General features: G+C 32.0%; 1 pseudogene; it reads right to left on the reverse strand.

The window, feature by feature from the left end:
* Window positions 1-711: 711 nt before the first annotated feature.
* LOC107953313 (syndetin-like) lies at window positions 712-17,689 on the reverse strand (annotated as a pseudogene).
* Between the last annotated feature and the right edge of the window lie 1,230 nt (window positions 17,690-18,919).

Raw genomic sequence — 18,919 nt, forward strand, 5'->3', positions numbered from 1 at the left:
CAGCTAGCATGATCATTTATTCATATTTTGTACATACCCAGCTTAAAAGGTCATAGTATATTTCTTCAGTATATATATATATACTGATAGCAATATAATTCTCTATTCCAAAATTACCAATAAGATAAATACATATTTAACGCTAACAATTAACCCGATGAGAAACCAGGCTACCACACTAGTAAATATTCCAAATAAACCGACTTAAATTACAAAAATGAACCTCTGTCCAAGACCCGAGCCGGGTTTTTTCGGCTTTATTTCGTTCCAAACTTTGCTTAAAAATATACAACAAGAATACATAACCTTGACTCCCTTGATCAATCACCTTTGGTTTTCGACCAGATAAAACAACCCAAATTAACCTTTCATTAACACATGAATTTAATTAACTACTCTTTACATGCATAATTTAATGTCTCAGAAAAAATATTACCATCAATATTTGCCTATTTTATTCGAAATTAATGGAATTATAATATAGTATCCAATTATCAGCACTTCAAGATGATGAATCTGGCTTTAATTCAAAAGCTATCTTAGTTCCATTCGGATTTGCAATTATGAGTATATACATCTGATAAACACAATTTAAATATATATATATGCATATATGTGAAGGATCATGCACTATGCTCAGTTCGTGTATATATCAGATTAAAATATCAAATGCGATTACTTTTACGGGGAAAAAATATCCTTGAACTTCCATACTTAAAAGTAAACTCATTATTTAGCAGAAAGTGTTACTCAAGATTACATTAGACATCATTACTCTTTGTATTATAAACAGTGACATTTTGAAGATACACAAACCTCAATTGCACTCAATTTAAGAAACAGGAATCCAGAAACTATTAGATATACATATCAATTTGTTATAAAGACCAAAAAAATCAATTTATGAAAGTGAAACTTTAAGTAGTGATTCCAAGGCTATGTACCTGTTTATTCTATCTTTTCTAGCACTTCCAACCTGGCTTTTCTTTTCCAACCTTTCATTGAAGCAACAAGGTTTATCAATCCCACAATTTGATTCTTGCTGTATTCCTGCAATGTAAAAGTATTTTTCAGGTTTCTAAGTTATACAAATAGCAGATAAAGTGTGAATGAAAATGAAATGTTAGCACAGAAGACTTCTTACAGGATGAGCTCGTGCCCAGTGTACATATTCAGTTTCAGGGAGATAATAAGCCTGACAAGAGCAAACATGGAGAGTGCAATTAATTTTGACTGATCTTGATATAAAGGATAGCAATTTCAGCAGAGGTTTCTGAATCGACCATGTTAGCTATGCAGTTACCTTGATGAAAGTTTCAACGATCTGTAACTTTGGCTTCACATTCAAGGAGACAAAGTGTTGCAAGCCATTGATTAAAACCTGAAAGAAAAAGGTTTCAGTCCCTAAAATTGATGAAGATGAAAAGAAGGCATGGGAACTACATACCAAATTCTTGTCAAAACTTAAATCATCACCTGAAGGTCTAATGACATGAGAGCTCGTCCTTCATCAGTACATCTTTTCACTCGTGATAGACCTTCAATAAGAATTTCTGCAATAATTTCAAGCCCATAGTCCAAGAGAAGGTCGTGAACCTAACTCACAGAAAACAAAGTTAGAGTTTAATGTTAGGTCATTTCACATTTCTGATAATTGCTGTGTATTCTTTCATCAAAAAGCAAAGACATGATAACCAAGTAGATTCATGAAAAATAATAACATTTATTCTATGTTACTCAAACTCCAATGTGAGTGTCAGATATGAGTATGCATCCGATATAGGTGTGTTCATTTTTTTTCCAAGTCTTTTCATGTATTTGGAGGATCTTTAGAAGATCACATTGCCATACCCATACAAAGAATGTGTCAGACATGAATGTTAGTGCAAACAAGAAAAGAAGAGTTAAGACTAATGTAGCCTTTATGTTCCACTATGGCAACCGCAAAGGAAGCAAATTCACATTCTATTATGGTCACCATTATCATTGTCCAATCTGGTTATAATGTTTTCTTCTCTTTCTTCCTCCCTTAACATTTGTAATTTTAGTTCCCAGTCCTGATTATCATATTAGGATGATAACCAAAAACCTAGTACTATTAACTAATTCGCAAACTAGATCATTTCCAACATGAATGGTTCCTTCAAGAGCAGTTAATCAAGTGGCAATGAAAAGCATTAGGCAAACAATTTTATAATTCAATAATTCTGTTATTTTGGTGAATTTAACAGGAAGGTGGATGATGTTACCTCCTTGTGAATTCCCCCATGAGCAAGCCTTGTTTTATAGTGCTTAAATTCTCCTAACAACAAATCCACATACCTATTCATTGAACAACTCATGTCAGAGACCACATCAAATGGTGATCAAGGATCTATTAAAGCAAAGATAATGTCAAGAATCTATGGGAAACTATGAGATAACAAAACTGAAAAAAAAAAAAAAAAAAAAAAAACAAAATGAAAGCAATGACTTGTAATGAAAGAAGATGATCCTGAGAGAACATACCCATTGTGCTCCATCCCAAGGTCTTTCAGTTCCCATTTTGCATTAGCAATTCGATCAACATACCTGCCAGGAAATTCCAGCTCTTTAGGAGAAAAGTCCAGACAAAAGCAATTTTGTACAACTAGCAGCAATGTACTGCGCCAGCCTATAAATATTATTAAATACCTCACTGAAAATGTTGATTCATTCTAGAATATCAGAAGTCCAACAGCTAAAGCAAAGGTTCACTTAATTGGTTACAAAAATCAAAATCATGCGACATAATATTACTTGGGTTGGCATGAGAAACTAAATTCTAGTATATTATCCCACGTCAACCACAGACTGAAATTATAGTCATAAACCTTGATCGATTTTCAGAAAGACTGCAAATTCAGCATTTGTGTTTACCCATTGCATTTGTGTTTACTCTCCTTCCCATTTCTCACAACTCAGCATTTTGGACACAACAGTTTAAGAACATTTCAACTCTATTTATTTATCTTTTTACCTCAGATTATATTCCTCAGAGGTGGCAATCAGACGGATTTAAGTCAAGTTATTTCAGGCTCAAGTTTTTTCAAGTTTTACCGGGTTTGTGTTTTTTGTGTTTGAATTGTTTCAAGTTCAGGTTAAGTTCAAGTTTATTTTATATTAGATGTAATTATTATACATAACTTTAACGTTTACATCTCAATATAAATTATTAGATTATTATTTTTAAGTAAACTTTAGTTGTAATATAATATTTTTAATTATATTTTTATTAAAATCAATATTTGTTATTTTATATTTGTTAGCATCAAAATGATATTAACATTAATTTGTTATATAAAATCAATTGCTTTAAATAATTTTATTATAAAGATATGAATACTAAATTCATTTAAAATATTTGATAAGATAAACTTGATTCCCGAATAATACATTATCTTTTATATTATTATTCATTATGAAATAAGAAACTTTTAGAAAATAAAACAAGTTTTTTATACATTTGTAAAATGCAAAAGGATTATCCTTACGAGAAAAATATAAGTTGGCATTCAACTTTTATTATTAAAAAATGTTACCATGTGAAGTAATCTAAAAGTTTGATATGATATAATACTAAATAATAATATATATATAATAATCATTTAAAAGTATATGATACTTTTAAATTCTAAAAGTAAATGATACTTTCATATATTAATATTTGATTACATAAATTATATGTTTTAAATATAAAACTTTAGAAACAAACTTTTTTAACTTAAAAAAAATTATTTATCTCAACTAATAAAAATTCAAACCCTATTTTTTCATTCGATAACACAAAGGTATATTGATGAAGTAATTACTAAATTAAATTAAATGATATGTGCTAAATTTTTTTAAAATCTAGACATTCATGATAGTTTTTATAGTTTTATTATATAAATGAACAAATCTTAACAATTTACTAGCAATGTTTGGTATTATGTTTTTTTATTAAATTATTCACAACAAATGTTTAACATAAATTTTAAATCATTTTCATTATTGCTTTATTATATGAATCTTAATATATATTTTAGAATAATAAAACCCCCTACATAACTTTTCTATCCCTCTCCCACGGGCAACTATATTTATTTATTAATTTGTTTTTTATACTCCCACCCACTACGTCAACTTCTTAACTTGCTATAAGATGCATGTTTTACCGTTCATCTTTATTGATTTAATCATTGTTTTACATACATGTATGTCCTTACGTTTAATTTAATTTGTGAATCATGAAATTAGAATTCGAGCTTGAGGTTTTTCTTTAGTGTTCTTATTTCTTAGATTGTATTGTTTTATCTTTTCCCTTAAAAAAGTATTTATTGTAATTTTTAGTTTTTATACTATATGTTTTTACCAATACTTAGGGCAGGAGATACAGATACTGCTTTATAATATACAAATATTTCTTATATTTAAATCATTTAAAATAAAAATTAAACGCGGTCCAATGCAAATTTATATTTCAAGAATCAAAAGCTAAAATAATACTGCTGAATGCTAAGACAAGAAGTTAAAGAGAGCAAACTCAAAAATTAGGTACTAAAGGCTTAAAGCTTTTCTGTTTCTAAATGGTAGTGGTAATCCCACTTTCTTAAAAAATTACTATTTCATCATACATAAAATATATTAAAATTTTTATTCAAAAAAATATATATATTAAAATTTAATTTTCAATAATTTATTTAAAATATTAGAATAAAATTAATTATTATTTTTTATAAAAAAAAGTTAATTAAAATTTTGATTATTTTATTTTTAGTATTAAATTCACGTTCAGGGTTTTTGGGTTTAGTGTTTTTGGGCTTGAGCTTTTTTAAGCTTGGACTTTTTTTAGTTCAGTCCGTTTCAATCTCGGGCCATTTTGGGTACCGGTTATTTCGTGTTCGGGTTTTTCTAGGTTTGGCTTTTTAACATTTTGGTCAAATTGAGTTTGGACATGTTGTGGCTCGATTATTTTCGGGTCAGGAATTCAGGCTCAGGTTCGTTTTGCCATCTCTAATCTTCCTTGGTACAATCAATTTGGAATGGACTTCAGTTGCAAAAAAAGACTACTGCAGCAATTTGGACATTACAAGTTTAAATGAAGAAATTAATCCTAAAATCAGTCCTAGCATTCACAAGGCAATACACGTGCATACATGGATATCAACTTCTAAAATCATAAGAAACAAAGGATTATCTCTTTTGCTCCTTGCTTTTTTATTGCATTTTCATTCAAATTTTACCATAGAGCAAAAGCCAAGTCACAGATCAAAATGCGGAAATTTCTAATATTGTCATGTAATCAATCTTAATGATTCATAGAAGTAAGATTATGGTTTTTCTTTTCCATGAAAGTCTATGATCTGTCAGAAGAGATTTTAGCTTTTGTTCATATGCACTCTTTTGGTTGTTTTTTGGCTTCTACAAGAGAAACCAATCGTGGTTGTCCATCAAAAGAGATATTTAATGATCTTACCCGTTAATGTGGAGCAGTACTCTTGCGGTTGTCCTATGTATGTGTTCTGTAAGATCTGGAACAGAATCCACCTGACAATAGAAAGTAACTTAATGGAAGAATATCAGAATACATAAAATTCAACATATACATATAATTAGATGCAGTTGATTAGACAACTAAACTAACTTGGAAAACCAATAATGAATTTCACTAATGTATTAAACAAAGGGAAACTTATTTGATACGATCATCATAGGTATCTAGCGGAAGATGGTGTCAAAACCCTTCAAGAGCCTATATTTTCATAATTTACAGATTCCCACAACTAATTGTTCAAAGAATCTGGCTTGGTTGGTTGGAGTTACTATTCACATATTTTTATCATACATTGCACCGAAGAATGATTTCACTGAATTCAATATGTATGAAGTACAAAACAAATGCTTGAATATATTACAATGTGTTCAATATGTTCAATAAAGTTCAATCAAACTAATATAAGCCAGCAAAATGGGAAATTAAATTTCTTTTATCAAGCTTTGCATCCTTTAGCTCTTTCAGTGGCATTTACTTTTGCATTCTACTTGGATCAGTTATATGGGTAAGCTTGTACCTGTTTGTATGTTAATTCTTCTATTAGGTCTTTACCCTTTAATTATTTCCATTTCACTCTTGGTTGACCGACTATGACCAGCATTTTGACTTTTTGGGCAGAACACAATGTATGAATAAAGAGAAATGATTAAACTTTGCACTTTTTGATAACTTATAGTACTCCAGGTCACCAATACTCCATTACTGACCTCACAAAGTCACTTAGAAGATTCAGTAAAGTGATCCCCATTCTTGTCTAGACGTACAAAGTACTTGCTTTTTTATGGAAGGCATAACTAAAATCTTGATCGCTTACAGCATTGACCATTTATTTAATAAAACTCATCTTTTTTGAAATACCTCATTACACAAATCAGAACAGTCTTGAAATACCTTTTCTTATTGCTAGTATTTTTCAGTTCCAGTTAATGTGGATTCACAGTGGCCCTATATTGTCAATTAATAACTATTCTGGTCTTATTCAGACAAAAACCATAATGTACGTCAACATAAATCACTCGAGTTTTGAATTTCCTTAACCCACATGATTGAAAATGAGAAACATACCACGTGTTCAAAGAAATCTTCAACTATAGCTGTATTACTCTTAAGCAGCAATGATTGGAGATGAGTTCTAGATCTATGCAATATACGAGAAACAAGGGCTAAAGTATCAGCACCAGCACATCTTTCCTGCAACATACAGGTCATGTTATTTACAGGGACATATATTTCTAAATGCTTCATTCCAGTATCAAGAACAAAATACAAAGAAAGGAACCTTAGTTTGAAGTAATCTATGAATTGGAAACAGTATGTATTTTTATGCATTCAATGTATTCTTTTTGTAGAGTCAGTGCATAGCATTTTTATGAAAATTATTGCATCAATAAACGAAATTCTTTTCTAGTTCTTAGTTAATATCACATTAATACATCTACCCAAATAATACAGAAGGTGAAAAAAGAACAAGAGAATCAGCTAACCATAAGCAGTTCTGCCCATCCAATCCAGGGAAGAACAGGAATTTCAGGAAGATGCATATCAATATCATCCTATCAATCAGTAGATACCTTATACAAAGAAATTTACTTTATACCTTTAGACCAAATGACATGCCTGCCGCATGACCAAAATTTGAACTTTGAGGAGCAGTACGTGTCACATCTGCATGTGCAGATGTAGATGATAAGGATCCTGATGGACTTTTGATCCACTGATCACAATCCACTGTTATTCTTGATAAGGCTCTCTTTAACCGATCTAGGATTACGCACAAAAGAATAAATGTATAAATGAGTAATGAACACATAACTGAAAGAGATATTAATAGACAAATGCATTTCTATCATGTATTCACAAAAATTTAACTTACAAGTAAGAGAGTCGGCCTTTCCACTTGAACCCGTGTTTTGCTGACCAAAGGCTTCAAATAAATAATAGAAAAACATCTCAAATATCTGGCATATGCCCTGCAATATTATATTGAATCAGGAAGACTAATTTAAAGGGGAAAAGAAAAATCAGTATTCGGATCGAATTCAGCAGTTAAAGAAGTAAAGCTTAGGAAAAGAAAGGTTAACCAGAATCAGACCTTAAAAAACTCAACATTTACTATTTCAAGTTTCTGCATCAACCTTGCATATTTATCCATTGACCTAATGTTTAAAAATTAGAAAACAGCTCAATTGTATTCACATAAAGAACATAATCAGCATTCAGCAATTAATAGCAAGATTCATACTTTTTTTTATCTGTATAGCACTAACCTTAGAAGACAAACAGATGATCCAGTTTGTGCTGTAAACTCATCATTACTGAAATGCAAAGAGCGACTTCTTGGAAAGTTGGGTTTTGATATTCGACTAGGGAGTTGGCTATCTTCATCAATAAAGTCAGCAAGTAAATCCTCATTTTCCTCTTCTGATATAGAATTGGAGCAGTTGATATGATCTACATCACCATTGCAGGAAGAGACAATATCAACATGAAGATTATGAACATTTCCCTCGTATCCACCAGAGGTTGCTCCACTAAGCGGGGTGCAATCATTAGCTTCTTTGGCACTACCACTTAGTTTTAGCAAAAATGGATTTCCATTTCTAACCCAAGGAGAAAATCCACTCTTCTTGGCAACTCTGTCAATTTTTTTTGCTGATTTGTCAGTGTGAAGCACCCTAGGCTTAGAAGAGTTACCATCAGATGCAGCAATAAAAGGTACCCCGTCACCTACTAGACCAGCAAAATTAATTATTTGCATCATCTCCGGTGGCAATATAAGCCAAGTTTCCTTCTCTAAAACCATTTTAAGTGCCTGAAAAGGAAACAAGAAATAAGCTCCTGCCTGTTTCAACTGTTAGGATAATATGACAGATGGAAATAAATTGATTGCAGAAATAAATTAGCAACAATTCCCAATATTGTTGGTGCCATAAATGGAAGTGTCAGCATTCTGCAACAGCAAGATATGCCTACAGACAAAACAGTGTTATAACATGCTATATGCAAGAATAAACATGCAAGCACTGACATCAGCCCCACAATACCAGTGCTCCATGTTTCACTTTTTATTCAAAGTTTAATATAAATTGGTGCAAATGATTCCCAAATCAATAGTTACTACAAGCAATATTGCCCGTAAGAAGAGGCCTGAAAATCTGTCAATATTATCTGTGTAATACTAACAATGCAAACAAGAATTTATGATTTCTAAGTGCTGGTTTGTGCTTTCTGGTCTTTCGACTTTGCTTTGGATTTCTCTGGTGGCATGTTGTTACTGTGTAGAGTGCTTCCTATTTCTGTAGTTTTGATTTTACTGTTTTTATTCCCAATTTTCGTCTTCAGAGCATGAGTCTCTTGTTTTGACATCAAATCTTGTAATGCTGTAATATCGGGCTGTGCTTCTACCATGAATAAAGTGAGTTGCTCTACTTTTCAAGAAGAAAAATAATGAAGCCCATGATTAGAAACAACTTAACGATAGCCACACCCTGCCTCCGAAGAAAGCCTGAACTTTAAATCCCTCCACACCTAAAACCAATAACAAAAAGAACAATAACCATGAAGAAGAATAAGTGTAAAGTCCGACTTACAGATATATTTTGCTGATGAAATGCTGAAAAATAGTTTTCACAAACACCCTTCAATTTCTTCCTGAATTCAACTACCTCAACTCCACAGAAGGCTTCCCCAGCCAAGATGAATGTGTTAAGATCTTCATAATTTTTCAAAATTGATGTATGCTTGTAGAAGCAGCAGAAGAAGAAAGCAGTACTAGTACCCGGCTAGTTGTAAGTTGCCAAAGATTCTTCCGTCCCCTCAGCAGGGTTTGTGATACAACAGCTATGGCTTCTTTCCTTAGATGATACCATGGAGATCCACAGCTTGATGTCGCACCATCACCATTTCTACCCTCAGAAACTGGTTGATGGGATTCTACATTTCCATAATAAGTCCCTTCAGAGATATCAGCTGAGGAAGTGAATCTTGTAGACTCCTCTAAGGAAGATGAACCTGGTGTCCTGTCTACAGATTCAGAGGGGGAAAGAGCAGTTAACCCATTGGAATTGCAGGGGTTTTCAGAAACTGAATCACTGTGATCAACCTCTATAGCATTTACAAAAAGATGCTACCTTCCATCAATTTGGCATTTGTTGATGGGCACTCTAAAGCCTGCAACAAAAATAAAAAAAAAAAAAAAAAATCAAAATGGAAGAAATCAAAAGATAGAACCCCCACAAACAGGAAAGAAAGCAGGAACAAACAAAAGGCCCTAGAATTACCACAGAAGATTTCATATAAGTCCACATAGATTCACACACTTATATACCATATATTATAATAGATTTATACTGATGTCTCAACAGAAACTATACAAAAAGAGAAAACCATGTAAGCCAAAGCAGGGAACTCCATAACTCCCACACTAACTTAGCTCTTCCATATAAATTAATATAAAGCAGCTAGATTTCCAGGTCTTAGATACTCTATAATGTCCACTAAAATTCTTTTTCCATATTTCCCAAAGCTAACTAAGGGGAAAAGAAAATTCCATAAATTTCACAAGAAGAAATAGTTGGATGCAACAGGAGTTTTTAAGCAGAAATAGTCACTAGCACTAAAACAACAACAAATATTCTACATAAACAAATGCAAAAGAGGAAGGATTCAAGTTGACCTCATTCTCCAGCTGAAAGCTCGTGATTTCATGATAAGAACAAATCAATTTGAACAAGACAGCTAGTGTTTTTAATAAACACTGCCTAAACTTAGATTCAGGTATCTGAAGGCATAGATCACTGTAGGTGAGTCTGGAGTCAAATCAAAACGTAAGTTAGAAATCATGGCAAAATATCAAGACATAATTGATACAAAATTATCATAATTGATACAAAATTACTTAAGTTTAGAAAGCATACCTACTATTTTGCAAATGTGCATCTTGATCCTGAAAAAGTTAATAAATCAATCAAGTTCTTCTATCATAAGACAGTGAAAAAAATAAGTATCATAAGGTGAAAAAGGCAAAGAGGACACAAAGAAGACCAAGGAGAATTTTCCAAGAAAACGACCTATGCAAAAGTGAGAAGCAGAGGAAAACTCAAACAAGAAATTTATGATTAGTTCTCTCTTTTATTAATGGTTTCCTGTCCATAATGATCAGCCAGTGAATCGAGATTCCTTCTCCTTGGAAAAGACTGCTAGTTTATGCATGGAACTCTACACGTTATCATCCAAATCACTAAATTTGAATTTGTATCAATATAATTACCTAGAGAAGGCACTATGTAACCTCAGCATCCTTTCTCAAGTAGTGCATCATGTACATTAATAGATTGTAAGGGAGAAGGCCTCAAATCTAGAATTTCACATCACATACTTATCACCATGTACGTTAAAATAATTTTCTAGAGTATGGTTGTAAACAAAACTGAGGTACCATATGTATTTTCCCAGAATCTACTATCTGTATTGCCAAAACATTAATATGACATCATACCTCATGAACAATACTCTTCAAAACAGAGTGAGTTTCTGAGATAACTTCTTGCATGAAAAAACTTTGCATCTTTTCAGCAAGACCAGAGACATCTCCTAGCAAAGCATATGCGTCAACCACCTGAAGCAAAACAGACACACTAACCTCAATTTTGAAAGAATAAATAATGAAAACACTATAATATGCAGTTTCCCTCAAAAGAGTGAGAAAAATGTAAATAAACTTGACAAGGCCTAACATGTAGACTACAGGAATGAGAAGATTTATGCTAATTGCAAAACAACCCAAAAAGCCAATCCAGATGAGAAAGAAGGAGAGTTGAATATTTTGGCGAAGAAAAAAATATAATACTATATAACAATTTAACAATTTCTAAAATTGATTAACCCAAGCATGTGTCATAGGCAAAGAATGACTAGCTCAGCAACTACAATAAAAACTTCTATTATCAATAAAAATAATGCAATTATCTATCAGTGAAAACTAAATATCCTTGATCTGAGTTCCAGCAATGACTATAGAGCAAAGGAGTTTCTAATGCGCATACAAACTAAATAGAAAACTTGGATTAGTCTCCATGTAAGTAAGAGAAAACACAAAAGCACTAGACCAGCAGAAAATCAAAAAGGGAGCAGGTCGCAGCAGTATCTTCACTGGTAAAAAAATATCCAAACAAAGTTGTGATAGTTCTCATGCTCAAAGTATCAAGCATCAGTAGCCGATCTTCTAATCTGCGTCATTAGCATTCCATGCATACAAACAAAATATAGTCGTACAAAGGTGCAAAAATGATGCATCATCCATTTTATCAAGCATATTGACCATAAATTGAACTTGTCATGAGGCAGCCACTTCATGTTTAAAAACGCTTGAGACAAATAAAATAATTTGGCGGCAGGGAATAAAAACTGACAGTTAAATAGCCTTCTTCTTTAAACTCCTGGCACACTCCTAACAAGAGTGAATCCAGCTTTTGAAGAGCTCTTCCTAGCCAAAACTGCATTAATAATTAAAATAGTTAAAAAGCTTACTTAAGGTTTTAATCCATAATTGGGTATGAGCAAGGAATAAGAACGAACAAGAATTTGGTCCACAACAATAAGATGCAGCATCACAACTTAACAAATAGCTTTCATATACTCTTAATATATATAGAAACAGAAACTAAGAGAGGGAGACAGAAAGATAAATACCTTTTGATAAAAATTATGTAAGAACTACATAACAAAAAGTTAATACTGACCTCAACACCATTGCTCATCTCTTGTATAACTGAGAGCTCTGAGAAACTATCAAGTACTTGTAGATACTCGGATAGTACTTGAAATGCCTGTGCAGTAACTTATACTAAGTGAATTCTTTTAGAGTGATAGAAAATAATTAAGATAAAGTACATTGAAGGGAAAAACTGAAGAATCAAAGGCAATGAAACTTATGTTACCGCTTACTGGCACAAACTACCTTGCAGTAATTATTTTCCTGAACAAGGGATTCAAGAGATACTTGCATGTCCCGTGCATGAAGAAGTTCAGCCAATACTAGAAGCAAGTCCTGTAATGAGAACCATGAAGAATATTAAAACATTATTCTTTTTTCCCAGAGAGCCAAAAAGGAAGGAATACATAGTCACAGTCAAAGAGAGGCATTGGTAAGGCGTGTATAAGAGAGGTTCACCATAAGAGCTTGCTTCTTCTTAGAATCAGTATTCACAACAAGGTCCCTTGAAACCTCATTCATCGATGAGGTTAGATGCCTCCTTCCATTCTACAAACACCATAATGCAAACTCTAATTAGCTACAGATCCAGTAGCAGCATAACAGCTGTACTGGTAATATCAACTGTAGTTATCAGAAACACCAGGAACAGGGAAACAAACAGAAAAAATAAGCAGACATTTCTCCAGAAGTGGTTCTTTAACAACCATACATAGGGGTGTTCGGGGTTCAGTTAAAACCGAATTAACTGACTGAACCGATCTAATCTAGTTAATTGGTCAGTGGCCGAATTTAGTTCAGTTGGAAGTTGGTTAATGATTTTTTGAAATTTCAGTTATCAGTTAATTTGGTTCGAAATCGGGTAATTAACCGAATTAAATAATATATTATATATAATATATTTTTTATATTAGCAATGTATTTTTTGAACTATTATTTTTTATATTAATCGAAATAAATAATATATATTATATATATTATATTTTTTTTAACTATTAAAGAAAAAGAAAATGACCATTAGCAATGTATTTTTTTTATATGTTTTATACTTATTTTAACCAAAATACAAAAACATATAAATTTCGGTTAATTTGGTTAACCGACCGAATTAACCGAAACATTTCGGTTTGGTTAATGTATTTGAAAAAAATTTTGGTTCGGTTAACAGTTAAAGATTTTTACATTTCAGATAATTCGGTTAATAGTAATTCGGTTTGGTTAATAACTGAACCAATCGTTTGAACACCCCTAACCGTACATGAATACTACAATGCATATGCTTACCATGCAGATGATATTTGCAACCTTCAAGTCTCTCTCCAATTCCCTGACCAAATTCATACCCTTCACTGGCCAAAAGCAAGTATCAAAACCTCACTTAAAGAAAGACAAAATGAATTCTGAACTTCTGATAAACCACCAACATAGGACACACAATAACTAAAATTTAAGATAGAATAAAAAATCTTAAACACTTCCAGCCCCTCCTCCAAAGCAATAGTTAAATTAAAAAATTGCCCCCTTAACTAAAGAAAGAACCAAAAGACAACCAAATCAACCACTCTGTATAACCCCACAGATATCAGATATGTATAAATTATATATCGTAATACAAACATCAATGAAACCAAAACTGTAATGCATCATGCCAAGTTAAACTTACAAATAAGCACACTAATGTTTCAATCTTTACTGAGTAATTAGCAACATGGGGCCAACATTAGTGACTCCTAATTTGGCATTGTTGTTGCAGTTGAAAAAAGTATGGGTTGGGAAAAGTGAGTTTAAAAATATCAATTGACAACTTCATTCAAAGATGCAAAAATACATGCCTTTTATTTTAACCATTGATAGGCGAGCAAGAATTTCTATAATAGAGTTTACATCCTTGCAATTGCAGTGCAAATGTGAGAAATCTCATTAGAAAACTTACCCATTACTTCATGATGCTCCATGACACGATGGGATAACTGTTCTGCTACTATGTCCAGTTGTGCTAATCTAAGAGTGGCCTACAAAAGAGATGGAGATGCAAGACCAAATAGATCAACTTAATGAAAATTCCAGAGAGGAAGCTGTCTCATAGCAATCCATTATGAACTCCCAGAAACAGTAACATTCAACAGAATACATAACCTCCCTCTCCAACCTTTTGCCAAATCCTCATTTAACAACTAATTACCTATTTTTTCAAAAAAAAAAAACACTAGTCAGCTAATGCTCAAACAGGTGAAATTAATCAGCCATATTTAACATAAGTAGAAGTTTATAAATTTAGTAATAAAAAAGAAAAAAAATTATCAAACGGCTAACAAGGTATACATTAAAGCTCCATGGATAGCTACTTTCATCTGGAGCCTTCCTTTTTTTTTTTTATGGTTTCAATCTGAACTCTCATTAGTGAAGTTTGATGAAACCTTGATGATGGAGAAAGGGCCTGGTACTGGATTGATTTGTGCAAAAGACCATATCAACTAGCAGCACATAATCATTGAATTCATGGAAAGGGCATAATTCAAGAAAATAAAAGTAACTATGGAAACACAAATGTCACCAAAGCCATGATGAACACTATACATCTCCATTGTTATAGCCTTCAGAGAATCAAACAAGTTTCTCTTGAAATGCTTGAAAAGTAAAATTAGGGATAGGAAAGAAAAGGTTATGCACAGATTACAAGGAATAAATCGTAAACATGTTTAGCTTACTGGAATACTGTCCACCCCAGGATCTTTGCTCCTCACTGCTTAGTCAAACTCAGGCAATACCAAAAAAGAAGCCCAGTGATAACTCAGGCAACACCTTTTGTCATTATCACAAGACCTCATGATCAAATGCCCAAATACTAATCAGTTATTAGCGTGTTCACACACGTAACAATGAGCAAAGAACTGTTTATGGACAACGAAACAAGTTACAGAAAGCAATGGGATTATGACTCATAAAGGTTAACTATTCATGAAGAGAGTAAGCACACTAATTTCATATGCATAACTTATAATATGCACTATAAATCAATATAAAAAATGAAAAAAAAAAAAAAAACATTTGCTCGAGGCAAAACAAAAAATTTAGGTGATCTGAACATTCACAGCAGTTGACCAATATTCATTGGATCAAAATCACCAAGAAAGGAACACATAAAGCATTGAAACTCTTGACATTCACACAACATAAATAGTTGAAGTGCCAAACGGACAAACGCTATTTAAGTCATTCTTTTCACCTTTTTTAACACTCTGATCAGTGAATCCAGAGAATATTAGTAGAATAGGAAATAGTCTAATTCAAAAAGAAAATTAAAAGAAAATAAATAAATCAAAATAATACCTGTTTCTCAAAATGTTCTAGATCAATTTCTTCAGAAGGAATATTCTCCAGGATGTGTTTTATTGGATCAAACTCCTGCCATAGATAGACTTTTTTAATACAATTTGACCATATTTAAAATCAAATTTAAAAAAATAGAGGGAAACAAATTGAAGAAACATAAAAAAAAAATTCACCATGCTTGAGTAGAAAAGAAATAAATAAATTAAACAGAAACTAGTTGTTCCATTTTTTATTCCTTTCAAACTATCTCTTATATGCTTCCAATGAACTATGGTTGCAGTTGCTCCTTCCCTTCACCCCTACCCCCTTCCTCTCTGTATTCAAAATCTCTTATCCAACAAGAAATGGAAAAGCAAGAACACACCAGCAATATCATAACAGTATCTTTCATGTCCTTTCCCGCTATGCATTCAAAGCATATACTTTCAGCATATGACTACTATGGAGAGAAGAAATAGAGCAATAAAGAAATACTAAAAAAATAAAACTTGAAACAACAAAAATTGCAACCATAATAACTCCTTAGTATTCAGCTAATAAAACTAACAGAAGCTGAAATTATAAACATACAGCTTCACTGGTTTTGCATTGCACTATCAAGGATCAACAGTGGTTCTGAAATGAAAATTAATGCCTATGTAACTATTCATAAATATCCAAGAAATACCTCTTCATAGAAGTCTTCCTCCAGCTCCTCAACTACTTGACTTTGAGGTCTGCTTCCATATATTGACCTCAGTTCTTCGGAAGCCGAGGGAAAACTATATCTCTGATGAGGTGGCAATCCTGCAAGGGCACGAGCAATAGCAGCTGCTGCTGCAGCTCGGGCTGGAACCTACATAAGATAATATAGAACTTATGAAATTACAACTCATTTGAGTTAAGATTGCTTGTGAGCATGACAATAAGAACTATTAACTAACATCTAAAAACCGTGACTAACATATAAATCACAAAACCAGCAAGTTTATTAAACATAAAAGAAGCATAACTAGTTCTATCACTGTTTGTTTGTTTGTTTTCCTTGGAGACCGTTCAGAAATTACTTTTGCTACTTATATTTTGCCTCAAAAATAAATAAAAAAATTGTATGCGCAGAGATATAAAAAGTAAATAATGCCTTTGAAGATTTTTTTTTTTAAATTTCTTTTAAACAAAACGCATGATTTTACTTTTATAGTGGACAATTATATTAGAGTTCAAGGTTGCATTTTAGTCATTTGTTCAGTTTACATGCATTATTTTTTGCTTCGTGGCATTTGATGTTACCCTTAATAGCAAAATTCTAAGAAAAAAGGGAAGTAGTAAAAGTAACAACCAAACAAAGCCTGAGTCGTTTAGAATGCAGCACTTATAGCAAGTCCAGCAACTAAACTAACTTTCACTTCAGTCAAATTAATTTAATTTCAGAAAAATAACACTAATTTATGACAGCTATGAAACTTCTTAAAACTAATCAAAATGCAGCGGAATAAACCTCAACAAAGACTTGATAATCAAACTCAAGAATCAAAATATCAAAAGATTCAATAAACCTTGAGCTACATTGCTTACCTCGGGGCGGTCAGAAGAAGAAACGGAAGGCAAGAGACCAAGCGATCGGGCGGAACGTACGGAGCTGAGGAATTTTTCCCCCACATTGGATAAATCCATTCCACCGCCTTGAAATAATAAAAACGGGACCAAGAAGAAAAACCTAGAGCTCTCAAATCCAGCGTCACTTAAATCGCCAACGCCGGCATTCAACAGAATAGGATTGCCGAAAACGCTGCCGAAGGGGAACAGATTCGGCTGCGGCTGCGGCTGCTGCATTTCATTTCAACTCCAGATCGAGAACAAACATCACCGCCTCGCAATGACTTTTCTTTTCTTCTATAAAGATCTGCTTTCTTTTTTGGGATCGGATGGGAAGTGAAGGAGGTTTCAGGAACCGAGTAAGATTAGATTTGATTTTGGTTTTGGTTTTGGTTTTGGTTTTGGTTTACTTTTTGGGGGGTTAGGGACTGTTTGGTTGAAATTTCGCGGTGAAAAATAGTGAGCAGATGAGTTTTGAAGCTCCAACGGAAGGAACGGTCAGAGAGTTATTGGAGTTTTATGCAATAAGCCAATGAGAAGTGTCACAGGGTTTGACTTCCAGGACAAACGTCCTTATTTTCCTTGCACCTTGTTTGCCTCCTACTTTTACAATTCTCCCATTTCTATTTTTGAGTTTTATTTCTACGTAACATATTCATCGTGTATTTTTAACTCTATTTCAAATCTCTACTTTTAAATTTATTATTTGGATGATCAAATTTGTCACATAATTTGTTTTTTTTCAATTGATTTGTTTCAAAAAATAATTATAATAATTAAAATATATATTAAAAAATAGAGATAACTAATTCAACTATCTTTCACTAATTTTTTTAATTCGATCTGTGTATCAATTCATGAGTCAATTAATATAATCCTTATTCTAAATCGATGCTTTAACTAATTCTCAACTTAATCAATCTAGTTCAGTTTTAAAATATGATTTCATAAGCTAAAATATATATTATTCTAATAGTCTTATTTAGAAAGTATTATAATTTCATATTTGTTTTCAAGAAATAGATGTGATTTTTATTTTAATTTTTCTTGATAAAATAAAAAATCTAAAGGAAAATGTGTTTGGTTGAATTTTTTTAAATAAAAAATATGTGAAAATTAACTAATAATATGTTTTCATTTTTTTTACTTAATATGTTTTGTAAAATTGAAAAAAAAATGGAAAGTTTTCTTTAACTTTAAATTTAATAAAGTTTTCTTTAACTTTAAATTTAATTAATAAAAATATTTTTTTCAAACAAATTTTAATTATCAAATCTTGAACACTGGTTCATGGCTTCAAGCCCGTGTAAGAATTTATTTTATTTTATTTCAGGTAAACTACGTAGGTAGTCACTCGACCTTCAAAAGTTTTCATTTTAGGTACCAAAAAAATAGGTTTGTGAAATGCACACTCACGTTCAAAGTTTGTTCATTTTGATCACTCCAGTTAAAATTGCAAATAAGAATATTACATGGCATTCAAGCTATTTTTAAATTTTTCACCTAAGATATTAATATCCACCTTATTATTTTGCATTCAAATTATTTATTTTTATTTTAGTCACTAAAGTATTCCCTTTTTTAACCAAACAAATTGTAGCTTTTTGGTTTTTTCAAAAAAAAAATTGTAGCTTTTTGGTAGTCTTCAGTTGCAAATATAAACTAGTAAAACACCCCTTAAAACCTTTATTAGAGATATTAAGTTGGGATTTCATCCTAATCTCTCTAATTTTGAAAATATGGTG

This window comes from Gossypium hirsutum, chromosome A07 (assembly GCF_007990345.1).
Source record: "Gossypium hirsutum isolate 1008001.06 chromosome A07, Gossypium_hirsutum_v2.1, whole genome shotgun sequence".
NCBI lineage: Eukaryota > Viridiplantae > Streptophyta > Magnoliopsida > Malvales > Malvaceae > Gossypium > Gossypium hirsutum.